Here is a 23,618-nt window from a genome sequence, read left to right on the forward strand (position 1 = left end):
CTGCATTCTGCTGCCTACAGGAAACACACCTCAGAGACAAAGACAGACACTACCTCAGAGTGAAAGGCTGGAAAACAACTTTCCAAGCAAATGGTCAGAAGAAGCAAGCTGGAGTAGCCATTCTAATATCAAATAAAATCAATTTCCAACTAAAAGTCATCAAAAAAGATAAGGAAGGACACTTCATATTCATCAAAGGAAAAATCAACCAAGATGAACTCTCAATCCTAAATATCTATGCCCCAAATACAAGGGCACCTACATATGTAAAAGAAACCTTACTAAAGCTCAAAACACACATTGCACCTCACACAATAATAGTGGGAGATTTCAACACCCCACTCTCATCAATGGACAGATCATGGAAACAGAAATTAAACAGTGATGTCGACAGACTAAGAGAAGTCATGAGCCAAATGGACTTAACGGATATTTATAGAACATTCTATCCTAAAGCAAAAGGATATACCTTCTTCTCAGCTCCTCATGGTACTTTCTCCAAAATTGACCATATAATTGGTCAAAAAACGGGCCTCAACAGGTACAGAACGATAGAAATAATCCCATGCGTGCTATCGGACCACCACGGCCTAAAACTGGTCTTCAATAACAATAAGGGAAGAATGCCCACATATATGTGGAAATTGAACAATGCTCTACTCAATGATAACCTGGTCAAGGAAGAAATAAAGAAAGAAATTAAAAACTTTTTAGAATTTAATGAAAATGAAGATACAACATACTCAAACTTATGGGACACAATGAAAGCTGTGCTAAGAGGAAAACTCATAGCGCTGAGTGCCTGCAGAAAGAAACAGGAAAGAGCATATGTCAGCAGCTTGACAGCACACCTAAAAGCTCTAGAACAAAAAGAAGCAAATACACCCAGGAGGAGTAGAAGGCAGGAAATAATCAAACTCAGAGCTGAAATCAACCAAGTAGAAACAAAAAGGACCATAGAAAGAATCAACAGAACCAAAAGTTGGTTCTTTGAGAAAATCAACAAGATAGATAAACCCTTAGCCAGACTAACGAGAGGACACAGAGAGTGCGTCCAAATTAACAAAATCAGAAATGAAAAGGGAGACATAACTACAGATTCGGAGGAAATACAAAAAATCATCAGATCTTACTATAAAAACCTATATTCAACAAAATTTGAAAATCTTCAGGAAATGGACAATTTCCTAGACAGATACCAGGTATCGAAGTTAAATCAGGAACAGATAAACCAGTTAAACAACCCCATAACTCCTAAGGAAATAGAAGCAGTCATTAAAGGTCTCCCAACCAAAAAGAGCCCAGGTCCAGACGGGTTTAGTGCAGAATTCTATCAAACCTTCATAGAAGACCTCATACCAATATTATCCAAACTATTCCACAAAATTGAAACAGATGGAGCCCTACCGAATTCCTTCTATGAAGCCACAATTACTCTTATACCTAAACCACACAAAGACACAACAAAGAAAGAGAACTTCAGACCAATTTCCCTTATGAATATCGACGCAAAAATACTCAATAAAATTCTGGCAAACCGAATTCAAGAGCACATCAAAACAATCATCCACCATGATCAAGTAGGCTTCATCCCAGGCATGCAGGGATGGTTTAATATACGGAAAACCATCAACGTGATCCATTATATAAACAAACTGAAAGAACAGAACCACATGATCATTTCATTAGATGCTGAGAAAGCATTTGACAAAATTCAACACCCCTTCATGATAAAAGTCCTGGAAAGAATAGGAATTCAAGGCCCATACCTAAACATAGTAAAAGCCATATACAGCAAACCAGTTGCTAACATTAAACTAAATGGAGAGAAACTTGAAGCAATCCCACTAAAATCAGGGACTAGACAAGGCTGCCCACTCTCTCCCTACTTATTCAATATAGTTCTTGAAGTTCTAGCCAGAGCAATCAGACAACAAAAGGAGATCAAAGGGATACAGATCGGAAAAGAAGAGGTCAAAATATCACTATTTGCAGATGACATGATAGTATATTTAAGTGATCCCAAAAGTTCCACCAGAGAACTACTAAAGCTGATAAACAACTTCAGCAAAGTGGCTGGGTATAAAATTAACTCAAATAAATCAGTTGCCTTCCTCTATACAAAAGAGAAACAAGCCGAGAAAGAAATTAGGGAAACGACACCCTTCATAATAGACCCAAATAATATAAAGTACCTCGGTGTGACTTTAACCAAGCAAGTAAAAGATCTGTACAATAAGAACTTCAAGACACTGAGGAAAGAAATTGAAGAAGACCTCAGAAGATGGAAAGATCTCCCATGCTCATGGATTGGCAGGATTAATATGGTAAAAATGGCCATTTTACCAAAAGCAATCTACAGATTCAATGCAATCCCCATCAAAATACCAATCCAATTCTTCAAAGAGTTAGACAGAACAATTTGCAAATTCATCTGGAATAACAAAAAACCCAGGATAGCTAAAGCTATCCTCAACAATAAAAGGACTTCTGGAGGAATCACTATCCCTGAACTCAAGCAGTATTACAGAGCAATAGTGATAAAAACTGCGTGGTATTGGTACAGAGACAGACAGATAGACCAATGGAATAGAATTGAAGACCCAGAAATGAACCCACACACCTATGGTCACTTGATTTTTGACAAAGGAGCCAAAACCATCCAATGGAAAAAAGATAGTATTTTCAGCAAATGGTGCTGGTTCAACTGGAAGGCAACATGTAGAAGAATGCAGATCGATCCATCCTTATCACCCTGTACAAAGCTTAAGTCCAAGTGGATCAAGGACCTCCACATCAAACCAGACACACTCAAACTAATAGAAGAAAAACTAGGGAAGCATCTGGAACACATGGGCACTGGAAAAAATTTCCTGAACAAAACACCAATGGCTTATGCTCTAAGATCAAGAATCGACAAATGGGATCTCATAAAACTGCAAAGCTTCTGTAAGGCAAAGGACACTGTGGTTAGGACAAAACGGCAACCAACAGATTGGGAAAAGATCTTTACCAATCCTACAACAGATAGAGGCCTTATTTCCAAAATATACAAAGAACTCAAGAAGTTAGACCGCAGGGAAACAAATAACCCTATTAAAAAATGGGGTTCAGAGCTAAACAAAGAATTCACAACTGAGGAATGCCGAATGGCTGAGAAACACCTAAAGAAATGTTCAACATCTTTAGTCATAAGGGAAATGCAAATCAAAACAACCCTGAGATTTCACCTCACACCAGTGCGATTGGCTAAGATCAAAAACTCAGGTGACAGCAGATGCTGGCGAGGATGTGGAGAAAGAGGAACACTCCTCCATTGTTGGTGGGATTGCAGACTGGTAAAACCATTCTGGAAATCAGTCTGGAGGTTCCTCAGAAAATTGGACATTGAACTGCCTGATGATCCAGCTATACCTCTCTTGGGCATATACCCAAAAGATGCCTCAACATATAAAAGAGACACGTGCTCCACTATGTTCATCGCAGCCTTATTTATAATAGCCAGAAGCTGGAAAGAACCCAGATGCCCTTCAACAGAGGAATGGATACAGAAAATGTGGTACATCTACACAATGGAATATTACTCAGCTATCAAAAACAACGAGTTTATGAAATTCGTAGGCAAATGGTTGGAACTGGAAAATATCATCCTGAGTGAGCTAACCCAATCACAGAAAGACATACATGGTATGCACTCATTGATAAGTGGCTATTAGCCCAAATGCTTGAATTACCCTAGATCCCTAGAACAAACGAAACTCAAGACAGATGATCAAAATGTGAATGCTTCACTCCTTCTTTAAATGAGGAAAAAGAATACCCTTGGCAGGGAAGGGAGAGGCAAAGATTAAAACAGAGACTGAAGGAACACCCATTCAGAGCCTGCCCCACATGTGGCCCATACATATACAGCCACCCAATTAGACAAGATGGATGAAGCAAAGAAGTGCAGACCGACAGGAGCCGGATGTAGATCGCTCCTGAGAGACACAGCCAGAATACAGCAAATATAGAGGCGAATGCCAGCAGCAAACCACTGAACTGAGAATAGGTCCCCTATTGAAGGAATCAGAGAAAGAACTGGAAGAGCTTGAAGGGGCTCGAGACCCCAAAAGTACAACAATGCCAAGCAACCAGAGCTTCCAGGGACTAAGCCACTACCTAAAGACTATACATGGACTGACCCTGGACTCTGACCCCATAGGTAGCAATGAATATCCTAGTAAGAGCACCAGTGGAAGGGGAAGCCCTGGGTCCTGCTAAGACTGAACCCACAGTGAACTAGTCTATGGGGGGAGGGCGGCAATGGGGGGAGGGTTGGGAGGGGAACACCCATAAGGAAGGGGGGGGGAGGGGGATGTTTGCCCGGAAACCGGGAAAGGGAATAACACTCGAAATATATATAAGAAATACTCAAGTTAATAAAAAAAAAAAAAAAACTGGAGGTGGGACATGGAGGGGTTGTGTTCATTATGTGATATAAGAGCCATCTAAAGAGCTATGGAGAGAAAAATAATAGAAATGGCCCATTTAAAATATGTGCAGGGTATTTTAGTAGACTGAAATAGATCCCACGTCAACTTTTTCTTGCTTCTTTAGGATTTAAACACATTTAAAATATTAGACATTTGAGTCCCAAAGTCCTAAAGTTATAGTCTAGTTGTCACAGTTGTTTGTGGTAGTTAGAAAGACAAACAGCTTATGACCTTTGCTAGTATAATATATACCTATATAGTAAAGTATATATTGCTAGTATATATACACCTATATAGATAGGTATATATAGATATTAATTGTATATGTTATATCTTACATATTATGTTTTGTATATTACATATGATACGTTATGTATATGTTCTGTGTTATAATGTGTCATGTGTTATGTATATGTGTGCATGCATGTATGTCTGTGTACACTTGTTGAACTTGATGTTCATAAGTATTTGATTTGACAACAGCAGCACTTTCCAACTTTTAAAAGCAGGATGACAGCATCCTAGAAATACAGTTTTTGCATTTTTTCTCATGTATATGCTTGTACAGCTATTTGTGTGTGTACACATAAATGAACGATTATGTGTATGTCTGCATAGGTATTCCCATGTTTGTGCACATTCATGGGCAAACTAGGTTAACATCCAGTATCTTCTTGCATCATTGTTCACTTTAATAAAGCAGGGTCTCGTGCTAAATCAGGAGCCAGCCACCCCTGCAGGATACTCTGCCTCTGTCCATTAAACCCTGGGTTTACAGATGAGCTGTCACGTCTGCCTTTTATGTGGATGCTGGGAATCCACACAAAAGGTCTTTATACAATGTCGAAAGTACTATGCAGCCAGTGAGCTGTCTTCCCAACCCAGACAATACTGTTCTCATACAGTCCATATCTTTAAGAGTGGCATGTACCTAGCTTCTTTGATATCTGAGGTGTGCTTCAAAGTCATGCATGAGTATAGAGTGACAATTAGAATATAAGTAAAGTCTAGTTGGCATATATATGCCATTTGTGGTTCACATCGAGCCTGAGGGACAGGTCAGAGATGTACATTAAGTTACCCTCCATAATTATGCATATGCTTGGAAAATTACATAACAAAATACCAGGCAATGGAAAAAATATTAAAGCATAAGATCGAATAAAAGCTCCTCCTGCAGTTTTGATCATGTTGCATTAAATGTACAAATAGATAAAGTTGAGACGTCGCATCTTTCAGTCCCACATACCCCTCACGCTCTCTCAGCAGTATTTTAGTTATCTTTACAACTGAGGCCTTCAGTGTCTCATACTTTTCCAGGTTTTCTGGTTTCCTAATTTGTGTCATTATTTTTCTTGCTAAAAAGCAATTTGAAAACAAATAAGGCGTTGGGGACTTAACTCAGTGGTAGAGCGCTTGCCTAGCAAGCGCAAGGCCCTGGGTTCGGTCCCCAGCTCCAAAAAAAAAAAAGAAAAGAAAAGAAAAGAAAAGAAAAAAATAAAAACAAATAGGAAAAAAACTATTCTTATAAACTTGATATTGGTAGTGCTCCTGGTTACTCTACCGCTCTGACTTTGTGATTATAACAACTTTCACATAGAATATTTATGATAATCAAGTAGACAATTTGCAATATACCTATTGGTAGTGAATTACTATTTCATAATTCCATACATTTATACAATGTATATAATGAAATATAATCAATCACCTTGGTTGGTCTATTCCTTTAAAACATATAAAATATATCTGCCAGGACTACATTGTAAGGGTTAATAGATACTTCTCAAGTTGTTTTTGAGTGACTTTCTGTGGTAAAGGAAAAGAAAACTAGTATTGTGTCTTAGCTGAACTTAAAATTGTCCTAATTTCCCACTATGAATGATACACAATGGGTTTTTACAACATTAAAGCCCTCAGTTCATGAAGCCATCAGCTAAATTCAGAGCAAAGCACCAATATCTAATAGTTGGACATATTTATCCCCAGTAGACACTAAGATACCTTTGCTGCTACAACTACATATGTAGGAGAAAGTTTCTTCAGTTCTTATTTTTATGCAGATGAAATAAATTAGTTAAAAAAACAAAAATCAAACAAACAAAAGCAGATGAAATAGAAACAGAACAGGCTGTCATAGAGACAAACCAAGAAAAATTGGAGGTCAATCTGAAAGCATCAACATGAGTTGTTCTAACATAAGAGACACGTTTTGCATAGCAGTCATGTTAATACTGCAGAAGACATGATCTTGGCTTGACTACACACATTGTTGGCTTGAAAGCCTTGACTAGCTGTATTTGACGGCCTCAAATTGCATCTGATGCTGAAGAATCTAAATGAAGTTAGTTCTTGCCACATGCCAGGTTGCTTTGCATAAGTGCCCGTGACACCTGATTTTCCCATGGGAAAGAACAGAAGAGCAGGATCAGGACTCCACATTGATTTCTTCATTATGAGGTAAAAACTTCTCCTTCCACACCCCATGCCTCACAGTGACTTTGAAGGCTTTGCCTTATTTTAACCCTCTTCAGGGTCAGTATGACTTCATGTCAGTTCCCTGTGGTATACAAGCTGCTAGACATTTGTTTCTGACAAGGGGTCTACATTTGTCTTGGTCAAGTTACAGTTCACATGGGCAAGAATCTTATGTAAGCTCTCCTCATTGCACTTCATCTGTTTTAACAAATGTTCAGAATAAACGGGTGTCCTGAAGACACCTTGAACTGCAAGATTGAAGACAGTAATAATTCTTACTTGGTCTTTTGGCGTCTAGCATCTGATAAGTGCTCACTAACAGGTCCTGGTTATAATGAGTACTAGTCAAGGCTAATACCGTAATTGTCTCTACTGAGAATTTATGAAATGTTTGAGAATATGGTAGGTGGTGTTGTGTAATATCATTAATTTTTGTAACTGCTCTACAGGAATTGTTAATAGATATAGATATTGTTAACTGTTAATAGTAATAGATACTTCTTGGGCTTTTAAGTTGAGTCTGAATAATGTCATTTCTGGGACATCAACAACATTCCCTGTGCTTTTGTTCATGATAACACACAATACTGTTGTATGGAGTTAGTTATCCGCATCCCACACTAGATTAAACACTGTGTGGTGGGTTTGAATAAGAACAGTCCTTGTAGGCTCATATGTTTGAATGCTTAGTCATCGGGGGAGTGACACTCTTTGGGAGGGAATAGGAGACGTGGCTTTGCGGGAGTAGCTGTGGCCTTGATGGAGGTAGAATGTCACTGGGGGTGGGCTTTGAGGGTTCAAGGGCCCAATCCAGGCCCACTGGCCCTTTCTTCCTGCACCTGCTTTCCTTCATAAGACTTGATGTGGTCATGGCGTCTCTTCCTAGCAATAGAACATTGACGAAGACTGATGATGAGAATTCATTTGAGTTTTTTCTCTTGATTCCCTCTCTAGTGCAGAGAAGACAATTGACACAAGCAAACCTGAAAGAATCAGGATACGTAAAGACTTCAGGTAAGGCTCTTCCTGGTTTGCTCTGCATCCAGCCTTCTTCACCATGTATTAGAATACTTTTGTGTACTATATTGTATTTTTACATTCTATTTTGATTTATCCACTTTTTAAAAATACTTGTGTTTGTTGTTTGTTTGTTGTCAGTGCTAAGGACCATGCCCAATATTCCATGTATGGTGGGCAAGTGGTCTACCACTGAGTTATATTCCCAGCCCATACTAATTTTTAAATTTACAAATACAATAAGGTGCCTCACTTGGGCCACTGGAGAGAATGTCACAGATAAGAAGTAGAGAAAAAAAGAAACAGCCTTGAATAATTATCTTGTCCCTACACAGCCCAAGCATAAACACCACAAAATTTCAAAGCCACTGCTATTTTGCCCAATGTAAGGAGTATGACACTTTAGGTATAAGTTGATGAACATGTTGTCAAGTTGCCAAAATACTAATGGGGATTACCTTTAGATGGTGACACCATGGCTGTTGCATTCTGAACAAATACACGCTATCATGATAATGAAAAGGAGCATAAAGAATTAAGTCGACAAATTTATCTCCTTTTCATTTAAAAATCGCATTTTAAGTTCAGGTTGGGTGAGTAAGTCTTTATGAGCATAGAAGAGAAATTACATATAATTTTCATTATTGTGTTCTCTCTTTTTTTTTCTTCACAGAAAAGCATTCTAAATTCTCTGAGGTAGATAGGATGCTTCCAAGAAACAGGTGGATAGCAAAGAGCCAAAGCCCCTCTGCCTTTGTCTCATATTTGAGTTGGGCATTTGAAACTTCTCTCTAGGATTCTGTGTTTGGACTTGTGGAATGTGGCTTGGAAAAAATAATCTCTGGAATCCTAAACAATTCTGTAAGTCTCTTAAGCCTTCAAATCACTATTACTTGGTATTATTACTATTTTCCAAGTTTAACTTGCAAAGCCTGTAAGCCACTTGAAATTATATAAAACCTCTTGAGTCTTCTAGAAGTAGCCATGAAAAATACACAAAGCTTAAGGATTGGGACTAATGGCCTGACCGTGGAATAATATGCTTAATTGTTTGGGTTCCTCTAGATACAGGTCGAGAGTGTCTCAGAAGGAAAGCCCCGAGCTTGAAATTACATATACCATGTAGTTTTGCCATCCCAACGAGAGTCTATAGAGAAGAAGTATGTGGAACAAATGTAAGTTATTGTCTTTAAAAGAAAACTGTTTGCTCTAAGAGAAAGTATGGTCTAGGCAGAGACAATGAATACAAAAAACAAATTCCCATGTGATGCCTGTCTTCGGCTTTGGATATAAGTATATATTAGTCAATAAGCAGATACAAACTTATGCCATGCATCAAATTTACTTTCTGTCTTAGTTACTTTTCTATTGCTGTGACAAGACACCATGACCAAGGTAACTTATTTTTTTAAAAAAAAAAGCATTTATTTCATACCTACAGTTTCAGAGAGTCAGCATCCATGACCTATCATGATGAGTACTATGCCATCAGGCAGGCAGTAGAGCAAGGAGCTCATATCCTGAGACACTACCATGAGGTAGAAAGAGAGCTGACTAAGAATAGAGTGGGATTTGAAACCTTGAAGTCCATGGTCAATGACACAACCCCTCTCCAAAGAGACCACAATTTCTAATCTTTCCAAAGCAGTTTCAAAAATGGGGGTCAGGCACTAAAATACATGAGCATCCGGTTGCCATCCTCAGCTCTATGTCTAAGAGATATAAGCTCACATGGACACACAAGTACAGTCATGCACAACCACAGTTTGCCTGGTTCCCTATTGCAGGTCCAGCAGAGTTGTTTTCTAATGTTGGTCTAGTCACAAAAACAAATTTTAAACCACCAAAGTGAAACATTTTTCCTGTTTGAAAAAGATTATTCTAAATTATTACCAATAATTTGAAAAATATTTGGATGCAAAAAAGTGGAAAATATACATACTTCAATCTAGTGGTTTTTTTTAAAAGAAATATTCATATAAGATTCTGTTAGCTTTCTTTCACCACAAAATTAGGAAATCCTCTTTTTAAGGAAGCTATTGGTTTAAGGGACTCCATCATTAGTAATTTTAATTTATTATTTATCAATTTATCATTATTACATTTATAAATTTATTAAAATAATTACTTTTTCATTAACTGTAATGTACAGTATAAAATTAAAAAGACGCATAGCTTGCAGGGGCACAATGGTTTGAAAATTTCTATTCCTTCTAAGTATACTCCACACACTCCATTCCTACCCATGCCTAAGTTATAACACAGAAGAGATATTTTAAAACACATTTTTTTCAGGCACTTTCTATTTTTGCTTCCACTATTCTGTATTCCTCTTTAGGTTATTGTATGAGGCAATGGGGTTCGCACTGTACTTCCAAACATACATTACTACAGTTGTTCTTACCCGTCCTGCTTACATTCTTTGATCTTTAGAATTTAGATAGATAGATAGATAGATAGATAGATAGATAGATAGATAGATAGAAGATAGATGGATAGATAGATAGATAGACAGACAGACAGATAATAAGCGCTCCTTACCTCTACCTACAGTCACCCCATGACATTCTGTGCCTCTGAGAAGTAACTGTGACAGCTCCAGTGAACATGCTGATAACATCATGATATACACACCTGAAATGCAGAATTTTCTTAATGTACTAAAGTTTCAATGATCAAACCATTGCCTTGGATGTATTTTTGTCTTTTTACCTGTTTCACTGTTTCGTTTTTGGTATTGTCTCTCTTGATGCACGTAGAGAAGGACCTATTTGAATTTATTTTAGTCATATTATTTTATCGTGTTTTGTTTTGATATCTTTTCCTGATCCCCCTTCTTTTTTGTGCATTTTTATGGTTTTGCTGTATTTCCTTTGTCTCATCTAGTAGATTAAAAGTATCTCCAGTCTCTCAGTTATGACTGTCTCCAAACATCTACATGATATTTTCTTCCCTCTTCCCTAATGATTAGTGTGGTTTACTCGTCTTTCCCTCTCAAGGTTGCGAATAGGACATGACACAAACCCACCATGGCGAATACTAATTTCACCAGTAACTGAACTGATGAAGGTGGAGTTGTGTATTTTCACCACAGCTCACAGAAGAAGAAATGAGAGGAGCCAAGTAGGCTTCTTTGATGAGAAACATCTACCCAAGGCTCTTTTGCCTTCGAGGCTATAGGGAGTGTGCACATTCAGAGGCCGTTGAGCAGCCAGTCTTTCTCTGGCAGGGTATAAGGACTAGGTATCAATGGAGGGAGCAGTTTCCTCATGCACTAATCCCCCATCTCCATCCATGAGCTGTGGTACTGCTCTACAAAGCAGTTGTACCCATTTCTTTGCTCGCTCTATCACACTTGCCATGCAAAACATCTACTAATAAAGTTCCTACCCAAAACATGGCCAGCTACCCATCTAATTACCTCTACCTCAAAACTAATGAAATAGTGAAAACAATGGAGATACAGAGGGGGAAAGATGGAGGAACAGCCTCTGTGAGAAAGGACCAAATGTGTGACAGATGAACTTGCATACTTAGCAAAGGGAGATCCTTGTTTGTGCAGCACTGGCCTGAATTCAAGAAGCAGCAGGAAGATGTCACCAGAACTGTGGGGACTGGCTTTAAAGCTTTCACAGACAGTGGTCAACTACTGTATCTCTCTATTCATCTCAAGCAACCAGAACCTAGGCTCTCTCTGTAAAATGTTATATTTTCTATTTTTGAGATTATAATTATAATTAAATCAGTCATACCTTCCCATTAGTCTCTCCAAACTTCCCTATTCTTTTTAAGATATCAGAGCTGGTTTTCTGTTAACTTCAAGCCAACACCAAGTGATACTGGTACCCTGTAGTGAGGTTAAGGAGCCCAACAGGGGTTCTGTCCTCAGGGCCATTCCCTGGTCTTTGTGCAGAGAATGCTAGCAGCAAGTTCAGAGCGTCCATGAAGGAAGTTGGCGATCGGTTTTGGTAGAAAAAAAACACGTCCACATATGCGTCTAGAGTTTTTCTCCATGAAAAAGACAGTGTGTAATCACTATCTAATATTACTGACACAAAATCCATAGCCTAAACCTTGCCTGCACAGAAGGAGCGTTCCATCAGCCTTCAGAGTCTGATGTACTCATCAGGCTAATGAAGACACAATCATCTTAATGGTTTTTAAAAGGTCCCATCATGGAATGGACCAAAATAAATCGACAAATTACATCAGAAGAAAGAAATTTTATCCCAAAGTATTCCAAATAATGCCGTAAGCATGAGAAAAGGCATTGCTTCTGTTACACAGAGAAAGTATACAATGAAGACAAGTCAAAATTACACAGGAAGGAGTTAGTGATGTCAACAGATAAGGTTATGCAAGTTGGGATGGGAGTTCAGGTGTCAGCAAACATTTTCTATGGAGACTACATAATGCTTACTCTAAGCTTACAACTATTTTAAACAGCGGTCCTACCCGAGTCATTACAGTAAAATTACAGCAATTCTCACACAGGGGTATCAGCACATGTGGATTTGACATCGTTTACTGATATCTAAGTTTTTAGTAAATACATAAAGGATCACAGCATAGAGCTGTAGTAAAGATAAAAAGATGAGGAGATGAAAAGAAAAAAATCAAAGTACCAATCCAGGAAGCCTAAAATCTTCCAAAATAATAATTCCAGAGAGAACAAAGAAAATATGGAGAATAAATTTACACACACACACACACACACACACACACACACACACACACACACACACACACACGGGGTCCAGAGGCTAGTTAGATGGCTCGGTGAACCTTATGTAACTCCAGTTCCAGAAGACCCGATGCCCTCTTCTGCCCTCCTTTGGCACCAAGTAAGGACAGGATGCATGGAAATGCATGCAGGGAAAGCACTCATATGCATAAAATAAAATAATTTTTAATACAAGAAATTTCCATAAAGCCAAAGAGCACAAGTCTCTAGACTTGAATGGTTCACCAAGTACTACAGAGTGAATGAATAAAGATTCAAACTAAAGTAGACCCTGGCTTCCAAATACCTTGGCAAGTAAAGAACGAAAGCATCTGGAGGGAAAATAAAAGATTAATCATTTAAGAGAGGGCAAATCTGAAGAGTGTCTGCTTCTCAGCGGCCACGAAGCCACACCAGAATCTTGCACTGAAGGTCCTGGAAGAAAATGGTTTACAAGACAGAACCCCAGGTGCATGCGCAAGAACCAATCAATCAGAAGCGGGCGGAGTGAAGATACAAAAGCCCCTGATATGGACTCCCCATTTCATGTTCATTCTTTCTGAGGAATCACTTACAAAGCTGGGTTAGCAAATTGAGTAAGAAATCAACGTGATACATGGAATATAGGAATCAGAGTCCCATACTGGAGAGTGGTTAGGCCAGCACTTGGTGGTCAGTGTGGTTGCGGACTAGACCGGAACAACATAGTACAACAGGAAGTGGGAGGGTTTGAACTGCTTTGGTGATTGGAAATGTCAAACAGGTACCACTTAGGACAAATAAAGACCACTCTGTCACAGGCTAACCCAGACTGATACACGAATTTAAAATAGAGAGAAGAAAAGTGAGAATGATTCTTAACATTTCTTTAAAACTGAACAACAATGAAAACTTACCTAGCATTCCCTTTGATTCTGTTCTTCACAGTTTTCATAAGCTATGGGTTATCAATCAAGTCAATATTAACTTAATAGCAATTTTGTCATGGGAAGCAGGAAGCAAATAATGATGCTACATCCTTGGTTATATTTGTGTGGTGTTGGAATATCAGTAAAATCCTAAAATATTATGGGTCATAAATGTGAGATAAAACTCACACCAGTGAGAATGGCTAAGATCAAAAACTCAGGTGACAGCAGATGCTGGCGAGGATGCGGAGAAAGAGGAACACTCCTCCATTGTTGGTGGGATTGCAGACTGGTACAACCATTCTGGAAATCAGTCTGGAGGCTCCTCAGAAAATTGCACATTGAACTACCTGAGGACCCAGCTATACCTCTCTTGAGCATATACCCAAAAGATGCCCCAACATATAACAAAGACACATGCTCCACTATGTTCATAGCAGCCTTATTTATAAAGCCAGAAGCTGGAAAGAACCCAGATGCCCTTCAACAGAGGAATGGATACAGAAAATGTGGTACATCTACACAATGGAATATTACTCAGCTATCAAAAACAATGACCTTATGAAATTCGTAGGCAAATGGTCGGAACTGGAAAATATCATCCTGAGTGAGGTAACCCAATCACAGAAAAACACACATGGTATGCACTCATTGATAAGTGGCTATTAGCCCAAATGCTTGAATTACCCTAGATGCCTAGAACAAATGAAACTCAAGACGGATGATCAAAATGTGAATGCTTCACTCCTTCTTTAAAAGGGGAATAAGAATACCCTTGGCAGGGAATAGAGAGACAAAGATTAAAACAGACACAGAAGGAACACCCATTCAGAGCCTGCCCCACATGTGGCCCATGCATATACAGCCATCCAATTAGACAAGATGGATGAAGCAAAGAAGTGCAAGCCGACAGGAGCCGGATGTAGATCTCTCCCGAGAGACACAGCCAGAATACAGCAAACACAGAGGCGTATGCAAGCAGCAAACCACTGAATTGAGAATAGGACCCCCGTTGAAGGAATCAGAGAAAGAACTGGAAGAGCTTGAAGGGGCTCGAGACCCCATATGTACAATAATGCCAAGCAACCAGAGCTTCCAGAGACTAAGCCACTACCTAAAGACTATACATGGACTGACCCTGGACTCTGACCTCATAGGTAGCAATGAATATCCTAGTAAGAGCACCAGAGGAAGGGGAAGCCCTGGGTCCTGCTAAGACTGAACCCCCAGTGAACTAGATTGTTGGGGGGAGGGTGACAAGGAGGGGAGGATGGGGAGGGGAACACCCATAAAGAAGGGGAGGGGGGAAGGGGATGTTTGCCCGGAAACCGGGAAAGGGAATAACACTTGAAATGTATATAAGAAATACTCAAGTTAATAATAATAAAAAAAAGAATAAATTTAATTTTTTTAAATTAAGATTTTATTCATATATTTATTACATTGTATACTGTTATTTATATCATATGGAAGGAACTGTGAATGTATGAATATATTGCTTATGCTGGAATTAGGAAAAGTGATCTAAATCTTTGGAAATTCATTAAGCATAAAAAATGAGGGGCCAATGGGGATAAAATGGAAAAGGACTTTAAAGAATATATTTTCTTGACAACTTAACTTTGAAACTAATATAATTATTTCACTACTATTAAAATAATAACCAAAATTAAAAGATCTATGTTTTTACAAAAAAAAAAAGTGATTGCCTCTAGAAAGAATAACTGGGTCGGGGGAAAGGTGGGGTAGAGATGGATGTTTCCAATAGAAGCCTTTCTTATTTGCTGTTTAAACTATGTGCACAAAATTCGGCTCTCTGTGAATAAATATTATTCCTTAATGTTCTCCATTTTTAACCTATTAAATCTGAAGAACTCTGAGAAAACTGATGCTGTGGCTGTTATCAGCACAGCAGGGGTCATTTGTTTGTAAATGGGGAAATGTCCAAAAAAAGAACTAGACCACCAGAGGCATCAGAAACAGAGTTACTAGATGTCAAAAAAATCAGTAAAGGTGGTGTAAGAAAGAAGGTACAGGGGTGGGGGTTGGGGGAGCCTTCTTGTATGTGAAGATCCTGTTGGAAAATTGGGGTTAGATATGACTGAGGGGTCTTTAACACTCTTTGAATAAGTGGGGTAGCAAAGGAAACACTCCTTAAAATAGCATTTAAGAAAGTCAGCAGAGCTTAATATATATTTTATGGATTATGTTTTTATCATTTGATTGCTTTCTTTGCAGTTGATAATTGTATTTATTAACACCATCCTTGAAATTCCAACTGTGCTGGTAAGAGAGGATGCCTGGCCTTGGGCTAGTGTGTTGGAGAGGAAGAAGTGAGTTTCTGAAGCCACCATAAAGCATTTGTGGCTGTGACATAATAATAGATATTTCGCCTGTCCCCAATTTCTGACAAAGAGTATCAAAAAAAATCCCTATAATTTCCTGAGTAATAGGAGTGCTGGGAACATGTTTTTTCCAGTGAGATAACTCTTGGTTGTCTTCTGCAGGATGAGGGACAAGCACCAGAAAAATCAAACTGTGACCAGAAGCTTCAAAGGTTCAGCCCCAACCATGTCCTCTGGGAATAAACAGCTGGAGGTTGAGTGGTAATCGATTATTCCTATGTTGAAGTCTTTCTAAAATTTCTTAAAGAATGTGGAGAAATTCTAAATTAATAAAAATATCCACATTACCAAAATCTGTGGAACAGAAACTACTCAGAACCTTCTAGAACCTATTCCAGTCTCCTCATCTACACTCCATAGAGAGTCCATCTACACTCTTTATTAGAAACATATAGACATAAATTAACTTTCCCTGACTTCTGTAAATTGTCATGACAAATTATTAAATTTAAGTAGAATGTCTCCAACTTGTAACAGAATAAGAAAATAATCTAGGTAACCCAGAAAGTCATCGGTGGAGTATGCATTAATTCCAGGAATGCCACGCCATTCCTAAGAAGTTCAGTTGATGTCTAGAGACATGAAGAACTGGCTAGTGCAAAACCTCTTATCCAGTCCCTCTACAAGTTCCGGTGTCGTCTGTGGCATGAATGTGCTTTAAGAGTGCCTCCCTTTGATTTGGACTAATTAAAAGAAAAAACCCAGAGGATGCTATATCACATGAGTGAGTTGCTTGTACCTGTAATTTCTCCAGAGGGATTGTCTGATTCCAACAAATCTGTCCCTACCCTCATCCATGCTGTACCGTGCTCCTCCATAGGCCCTAAAGCGAGCTATTACGGCACTGTGGACCTGTGTTTTTTTTTAACTGTCTCATCAACCAAAATACATGATGGGCAATTACCTCAGTTACTATTGTATCAATTGCATCACCAACACCAAGGAAAGCTTGAGAATATAGTAAATACTCATTGAAGAGATAAACCAGTTAACAACATAATAGCAGAAAGAAAAAGGCTAGTATTCATGAGGCAGTCTCAGTATTTTCTAGGATGTTACTATTTAAACTTTATTCTATAAAAATGTAGCAAATACACAACTACACAGAGAATTTACAGTTTAAGTTAATTTTTGAATCACAGTCTTGCCACATGGTGGCTCTGTTATTAGTTCCAGAATTCTTCCAAGCATCTTCCAACACTCTTGGGATTAATTTTCAATCAGGAAATAAAATGGCCATCGGGATCAAATATCAGCAGTATAAGGACAATTCCTCAGCTCATGTAACTTGAGTCCCCAAATACTTCAAATGCATTTTAGTACAATTTAAGAACCCACAGGTTTCTTTTCTGCTAACACATTGCAAACCTATATAGAAGTTCATTGCACCTTGGATATATAGCCTAAAATAATTATCAACCAGATGTCTTGCTTTAGATACAGAAATAGAACCAACCCATAGAACATTTACCTCTTTCTCAAAATCAAGGTTTGCATTATCCTTTCGCACCTGGTGGCTGGGGAATTTAATCCTCTGTATTAAAATACTTGCTAGGAAGTCAAATCCTAAAATATCTTAGTCTAGTCATTTCAAACTATCATAGGCAATGATGGAACAATGTAGACTGGATTTAAAATTCTTGTTATCATGGAATATGTGTGATATGAATACAGTCAGATGTTTATGATGATACCACTTTCAAAACTTTGACTTCACATTCAACGAACAGCCATCCATACAGAGAAGAACATCAAATACTGAGAGACAAATTTGGCTACAGAGCCTTTTAATAGCTACCTTATAAAAACTCCTTTGTTATACTGTAAGAAACCTTAGGAAGCTTGGAACTATATGGAAGACTAAATTACACATCTGGGCTCTGATGCCCAGGTGTTTCTTCTTGGAATCTGCTCTAAATAAAAATCTAGAAAGTGGTTGTTTTTTCTCATTATAAGAGACTACAAATAAAATTTTGTTGTTCATTTGATAAAAATCTTTGTTGAGACAGTATTAGAAGAACATTTCACATTAATGCACAAATTCATGGATTGATTTTTCAAAGAACAACTTCAGTGTTTTGCTGACTATAAGCAAAAATGAGAACTGTAGTAGGAAATAAAGAACAGAAATTCTAATAATATGAATATTAGTGCACATTGACTCAAGGTGCCTTATTATTAATTCTTGTTATCAAAGCTGTCAGAGAAGATATTGCTAAATTTCCTGCTAGTATGAATAGCTAGATGCACAAATTGCTCTCCACTCTCTAACCCCTACATAACTCAAAAGTCATTCAAGTTCTAAATCATCACCAAGAGTGATCAGAGTCCCAAAGGATGCATCCAAGCTGATTGTTCCTTCTGAAAGAGTGAAGGACTCTTGCTCAATCCGCATGCTACTACACTGACTCTTGGCAAATTAAATGACACAATGGAGAAACATCGTGTGCAAGGCATAGAACAATTTGTCAGTCATGACACAAGAGCTCTATCAACTCAATGCCATCAAACAAATGAACAAACAAAAACAAGAGGCTACAGAGACCAAAGAGTATTTACACTTTGAGTCTTGATTCCAACAAAGCACATTTCAAGACTTCCTGCTGACTCTGTCAGGTAGGTATGATGTAGGTATCAAATTAAATGTTATCATATATATATATATATATATATATATATATATATGCATGCGCAGAGACTTGGTTTTAAAATACTGTAGAAGAAAATAATAATATGTGTATATTGGAAGAGAGCAAGAATTTAAAAACCTGCATAATACTGATAATTGTAGTAGTTGGGTTTTTTTTATAAGATTTTTCTGCTTTTATGTATTGGATACAATTTATACCAAAAAAAAAAAGAAAAAGAAAAATGAATCTTTATACAGGTCATGTTTGGTCTTCAGAAGTGTCCTACATAATGGCAGTACAATATAAACTTGTGATAGTTACCTATTCTCAAGCCTATGCCATCCTTCTGCAGGAAGTTGTAGGCAGGAATACAAGTCACAAGAATAAGCACTGTTGCTACCACACGCAAATGTCTGCAGGTGAACGATGTAGTCAGTGATTGTGAAGCTTTGTTCATTTGATAGTTCCTCTTTCTAGAAAGAGATCGAGAGGCCATTTTAAGAGTATGATGCTAAACACTTCTCATGCATTTATCTGAGTCAGAGGTGGTCAGTTGTGATGAGACAGTTTTTAACGGAGCCCTTGAAGGGAGCAGGTAGGATCAAGAGTATTCCGAGGCCATGTTAATGTCTAATGATGATTAGAATATGACTGAAAATGGAGATAAGCTATGCATGTGAATATTGGAAGTGATAATTAGTAAAAAAAAAAAAGTAAAAGGTTGTGCGTTTAAGAGAATAGAAAGGGATATAGGGAAGGCTTGGAGGAAGTAAAGTGAAGAGAAGAGTATTGTATTCAAATCATACTATCAGAAGATAAAGTGTAAATACAGAGGGGGGAGGGAGGGAGGGAGGGAGGGAGAGAGAGAGAGAGAGAGAGAGAGAGAGAGAGAGAACTGCCTTTGCAGAATATGGAAGTTCAGTTCCCAGCACATATGTCAGAGAGCTCACAACTATTTGTAACTTCAGCTCCAAGGGACCCAGTGCCCTCTTCTGGGCTCTATGGGCTTCTGCACTCAAGTTCACAATGATGCATACACATAGTAAGAATAAATAGAATAGTAAGTCAGTTCTGTGCTCAGTAATTCATTCCTGGAATCTCAGCAATTGGGAGGCTGAGGTAGGAGAATTTCAGTTCAAGATCTGTCTAAACTACATACATCATAAGATCCTGCCTCAAAAACAAAATATGAAACAGAATACATGTTTTTTTAGAACCTAAAATCTCATGAAGTTAAACAATGGATGAGTCGTAAATCGAGACTTAATTCCAGTATGTTAAACTCTTGAGCTTTGTCCTAAAACTTGACCCATAAAGGCCACCAATGGCCTCGGTGTCCTGCAGATTGCTGAGCCAATAAAATTAAGGACTGAGTTTGAGAGAGCTGGCCCAGAAAGTTTAGGGTATTTGCTGCTCTTCCAGGGGACCATTTCTTCCCAGAACTAATGTCAGGGAGGTCAAAGCTACCACTACCATAGTTACAGCTCCCTGGCATGACACCCTCTTCTGGTGTTGACAGATACCTTCCTTCATGTATATACACCCACATACAGACATGTGTATGTTCGTAATTTTTAAGAAAAAAAAAGATAGAATATCTCCTTTAAAACTAAAGCTAAGGATCCACCTTTAATTTCTCTCATTATACCATACCTCTACTTCCAACCCATTAAAAATAATTTATTTGTTTTGTCTAAAATATACAAAGTGGGGTGGCTGGAAGGATGGCTCAGCGGTTAAGAGCACTGACTGCTCTTCTAGAGGTCCTGAGTTCAAATCCCAGCAACCACATGGTGGCTCACAACCATCTGCAATGGGATCTGATGCCCTCTTCTGGTGTGTCTGAAGACAGCTACAGGGTACTCATATGAATGAAACTAATTTTAAAAATAAAAAATATACAAAATTCAGCTGCTTCTCCTGCTACCACACTGGCCTGAGTTTCACCACCTTTTCCCCTGACCTGTGAGAACCTCCTTATTAGCTTCAACCCTGGCCTCCGCTGCAATAACGGGACCAGGAATGATCATTTTAGCCAACATGGGCTACAGTAACAAAATGCCTTGTGTGGTGCAAACATCAGGTTCCAATTCCTCAGAGGTTAAAGACCTAGACTAGAAAATGTAGCAGATCTGACTTTCTAGAAACAACACTAGTCATGACATGTACACAGACTCACTCTCCTAGATCCTCACATGGCATAGAACAGAGGGAGAAGAAACAAATACAACCATGTCTCTTCTTACTTTATAATCCCATTAACCTCGTCATGAGTGCTCTGACATCATGATCTTCTATGGCTCCATCTCTAAATGCCACCACATGGGAGATAGGGGCTTCTATATATGAACTTGTCATGAATGAAAGTCTTGAATCCACACAAAAGAATCCGTTAACATACAATGTTGTTAGGGCATCCATTCTGGAGTGGGGGGAAGCTCCATCATTCCAGAGTAAAGCTAATCTTACGACAGCATACACATCCCTCCGTATTCTAGTACCTAGGATCTCTGTGGCTTCATCACTGATGTCTCTAGAGCTGTCATGTCTATGGCAGATTGATTGTGCTTCTTGAGGTCCATCAAACACATGATCAATATCCACCTTGAGACTTACACCAGACGTTCAAACACATGATCTGTCTCTACCTTAGGACTTACACCAGCCATTCCTCACCCTCGTTAAGTCTTCGGTTTCAGGTCCATCTCATTCTTCAGTTTACTGGGGCCATTCCCCTAGTGTCCCTAACCACCCTGCTTAAAATCATATTTATTGTCTTGCACACTCAACCGTCATATTTTTTCTTTGCCCATAGTCCAAATTACATGTTCGTGTTAATTATGTCTACTTTACTGTGACAAAAATGCCTCTAACAGAACAGTTTCTTTGAGAAAGATGTTGCCTTCGGTTCACATTCTCAAAGGGTCTCAGTCCATGTGGTGGGGAAGGCGTGGAGTGCTTTGTGGTAGGCAATTCTGTGGCAGAGGTTCATCGTATCATAAATGAATATAAAGAGGAAAGAATAGAGGTAAAGACTGGGCTACAGGCTTCAGAAGCCTAAATCTGGTAACCTCGTTTCTATGGAAGAGATTTCAATTCCTAAAGATTCCATGGCCTTCCAGTCAACAGCGCATGTTAGGAAAATGGTGCTCAAAACATGAGCTTATGGGGGCACTTCTGATTCCAAGTTAGCGTGATTAACATCTGACCTATAATGTAAGTTTCAAACAGCGTACACCTTCATTTTGCACACTAATGTCCACATATTTGGAACAGTGTCTAGTATATAATTGTATCCAAACTATTCATTTGCCAAATTGATGAAATTTCTGAAGCCAGGTATCCTGAAGATACCCTATTACAATCTCAATTTTTACAACTTTATATTTGGTGATCCCATTTCATATTGAACTGAAATTTGGCATTATATACAGGTATTTAAACAAAATGTGGTATGATAGTCAAAGTAACATAAGTGCAATTAAAAAAGTGTTTAGATAGAGGACATCATGTTTTATAGTTGTATAAATCATAAGGCCTGAGATGCATTTGGGGAAATTTAAGTTGTTGGGTAGTATATAGTTAGTACTCTCTGTGGTGGTGATGGTAAAGGAAGTTGCTAAACACATAATGGGGTGTAATTTTGTCTGTGTTGAAAAGTTGGCTTTCAGTCAACAAGTAAAAAAGGACAAACTATGAAAAACATACAAGAAAATCAGTAAAATTCCCAAAAATACAGTATTTTCCTTTTGAACAACGACTCAGTGTCTTTAGAATAATCTCCACAGATGAGAATGTGGATTTGAATTGTGATTTCCACTTTGGGATTTTTTTCAGCTAGCCTCACCGATAATTTCCCCTCTTCGAGAACTTTGCTGCCTTTAACAAGAACAAACATAGAGGGCTGGCAACTTAAGAGCTGGCACCAAAGGAGGGACCACTCAGAGTGCCATGATGCAAGAATGGCGAAACTACCTCTGAGAAAGAGACAGGTGGTCGGCATTGAGTGAAATACCAATCTTGAAAGCCAGGGAAGGAGCACAAGATCAGAGCCATGGAGCAAGACAAGGTGGGGAGCCAAGATATGAGAAAATTAAAGACAAGGTGTGCAATACGAGACAAGGTTATTTGCCATTAATAGCCCCAGCATATCTGTCCATTGAAAAGCAACATGAGATAATTGCATTCCCCTGCTCTCTGCTGAACTTCTGTCACAGGGGTGGGAGGCACACGGACGAGTGAGTGGCCCTGTACAGCTGATCACCAAGAAAGTTGTCTCGATAACGACCTCCCAGTGAGGAGGAGGAAGGGTGAGCAGGAAAAGCAGAAGCTTTTGATGCCAAGGAATGGGAAAGAAGCTATAAATATGATTCCCTTAGGCTCTTTTTGAGACATGCAGGTTGAGAAGTCCCGTTCAGGATGTTAGATAATAAAGACTCGGTCTTATCCTTCTGTACTGAGGTTTCAAAGTATAATTACTATTCCTGAGATACTTAAGGTTTGACCATGAAGATGAGCGCTGCCTCAAGCTGCTGATCTTGTTTTCTCCCACCTCTCACATACATCATTTAAGAGTAGTTCCCGTGTGATGATTTCCAGTCTCACCGAGAGAGGAAATCTCTAGGGTCAACACGGAGTGTGTAAGAGTAGCATTACATATATCGTTCCCTCTATAGACTAGAATCCTCCTACCCTGTTATCGCTCTGGTATAGACTCCTCTTGGGACCTGGTGGTAGACCAGTAAGTGAACCAGCTGTAACCTGCAACTTTGTGTCAAGAGCCATGGATGTCTTTATCCACTTCCCTCAACAGACCTAGGAATGGGACTGACTCTTCCCAGCCACTCAGTGCACATGCATCCTGTTAGATGAGAGAGGGTAAGTAGGAACTAAGTTCCCAAGAGAGAGTCACGGGGTTGCATATGTAGGACTGTGATACATCATGAGCAACTATAAAAGAGGTTGTCATAAAACTGTATATA

The 23,618-nt window shown here is 38.7% G+C and overlaps 1 protein-coding gene across 8 annotated transcripts in view; it reads right to left on the minus strand.

The window, feature by feature from the left end:
• Positions 1–23,618, minus strand: part of Ctnna3 (catenin alpha 3) — a 1,585,684-nt gene that overhangs the window by 875,321 nt on the left and 686,745 nt on the right. The window contains exon 8 of one of the 8 annotated variants that reach the window (XR_010060727.1): positions 10,512–10,604. The exons of the other annotated variants lie outside the window; for them this stretch is intronic. The gene's annotated coding sequence lies outside the window, so the exon portion shown is untranslated. The remainder of the gene's footprint in view (positions 1–10,511; positions 10,605–23,618) is intronic. 8 annotated transcript variants of the gene reach the window in all.

This window comes from Rattus norvegicus, chromosome 20 (assembly GCF_036323735.1).
Source record: "Rattus norvegicus strain BN/NHsdMcwi chromosome 20, GRCr8, whole genome shotgun sequence".
Classification (NCBI taxonomy): Eukaryota; Metazoa; Chordata; class Mammalia; order Rodentia; family Muridae; genus Rattus; species Rattus norvegicus.